The 1,720-nt window shown below is 47.7% G+C and overlaps 1 protein-coding gene across 29 annotated transcripts in view; it reads left to right on the plus strand.

Annotated features, from left to right (window-relative positions):
- Positions 1 to 1,720, plus strand: part of KLC1 (kinesin light chain 1) — a 64,241-nt gene that overhangs the window by 20,167 nt on the left and 42,354 nt on the right. The gene's annotated exons all lie outside the window — the stretch shown is intronic.

A 1,720-nucleotide genomic window follows, 5' to 3' on the forward strand; every position in this document is an offset into this window, starting at 1 on the left:
TTAGACGGAGTCTTGCTCTGTCACTCAGGCTGGAATGCAGTAGTTGATCTCAGTTCACTGCAACCTCCACCTCCCAGGTTCCTGCAATTCTCTTGCCTCAGCCTCCCAAGTAGCTGGGATTACAGGTGTATGACACCACGCTCAGCTACGTTTTGTGTTTTTTTTTTAACTAGAGATGGGGTTTCATTGTTTTGGCCAGGCTGGTCTTGAACTCTTGGCCTCAAGTGATCCACCCACCTCAGCCTCCCAAAGTGCTGGGATTCCATGCGGGAGCCACTGTGCCCAGCCTTCTTCTTTCTCTGTTGACACTGTTTGGATGTTTATCCTAGTCTGAGTTACTTTTCATTCAGCATTTATTTCTGATTCAGTTAACTTTTTTTGAAACAGAGTTTCACTGTGTCGCCAGGCTGGATTGCAGTGGCTTGATCTTGGCTTACTGCAACCTCTGCCTCCCAGGTTCAAGTGATTCTCCTGCCCCAGCCTCTCAAGTAGCTGGGACTACAGGCGTGTGCCACCACACCCAGGTAGTTTTTTGCATTTTTAGTAGAGATGGGGTTTCACCATGTTGGCTGGGATGGTCTCCATATCTTGACCTTGTGATCTGCCCGCCTCGGCCTCCCAAAGTGCTGGGATTATAGGCGTGAGCCACCTTGCCTGGCCAACTTCTTTTTTTCTGGGACAGAGTCTTGCTGATGAGTCTGGGATGGTTTTGATCTGACCTCAGGTGATCCGCCTGCCTTGGCCTCCCCAAGTGCTGAGATTACAGGTGTGAGCCACTGTGCCCGGCCTTAACATCAATATTTTACTGTTAACTAAAACACAGACTTGGTTTGGATGTCACCAGGCCTTCCACTAGTATCTCTTTTCTATGCTAGGACCTAGGCCAGTGTTCCACATTGCATTTGGAACTAATGTTTTTTAAATACCTGTATGGTGCCAGACATGTTCATGGACACAATCAGAATGTCAGAGAGGTCCACATTTGTGTCTCTGGTTTGAATCCCCATCCTAAGACTACTGAAAGTCTTCTGCATAGCACTGGCAAACCTACACTTCCCCGCTGTCTTCATCTGCTTGGGCTGCTGTAACAAATACCATGGGCTGGGTGGCTTAACATTTATTTTCTCACTGTTCTGAAAGTTCAATATCAGGGTACCAGCAAGATCCAGTTCTGGTGAGGGCCTTCTTCCTGGCTTGCAGATTGCCACCATCTCTTTGTGTTCTCATATGGTACAGAGAGAGAAGGAGTAAGCTCTCTGGCATCTCTTAAGGGCTGTAATCCCATCGTGAGGGCCCCACCCTTGTGAACTCGTCTTACCCTTATCACCTCCCAAAGGTTCCATCTCTAAATACCATCACATTGGGGATTAGGGCTTTCACATAGAAATTTGCTGAGGACAGAGTTCAGTTGATAGCACACTATTTCAAGAAGCTTACCATATTCCTCCCTCACATCTCCTCTAGGTCAGGGGCCAACTAAATGTTTTGATTTAAAAGATGTGGCTGGGCACAGTGGCTCATGTCTATAATCCCAACCCTGAGAGAGGCAGATCACCTGAGGTCAGGAGTTTGAGGACAGCCTGGCTATTATAGTGAAACCCTGTCTCTACTAAAAATACAAAAATTAGCCAGGCGTGGTGGCACATGCCTATAATTCCAGCTACTCAGGAGGCTCTGAGGCAGGAGAATCACTTGAACCTGGGCGATGGAGGTTGCAGTG

The sequence above is a fragment of the Cebus imitator genome, unplaced genomic scaffold, assembly GCF_001604975.1.
Source record: "Cebus imitator isolate Cc_AM_T3 unplaced genomic scaffold, Cebus_imitator-1.0 Scaffold338, whole genome shotgun sequence".
Lineage (NCBI taxonomy): Eukaryota > Metazoa > Chordata > Mammalia > Primates > Cebidae > Cebus > Cebus imitator.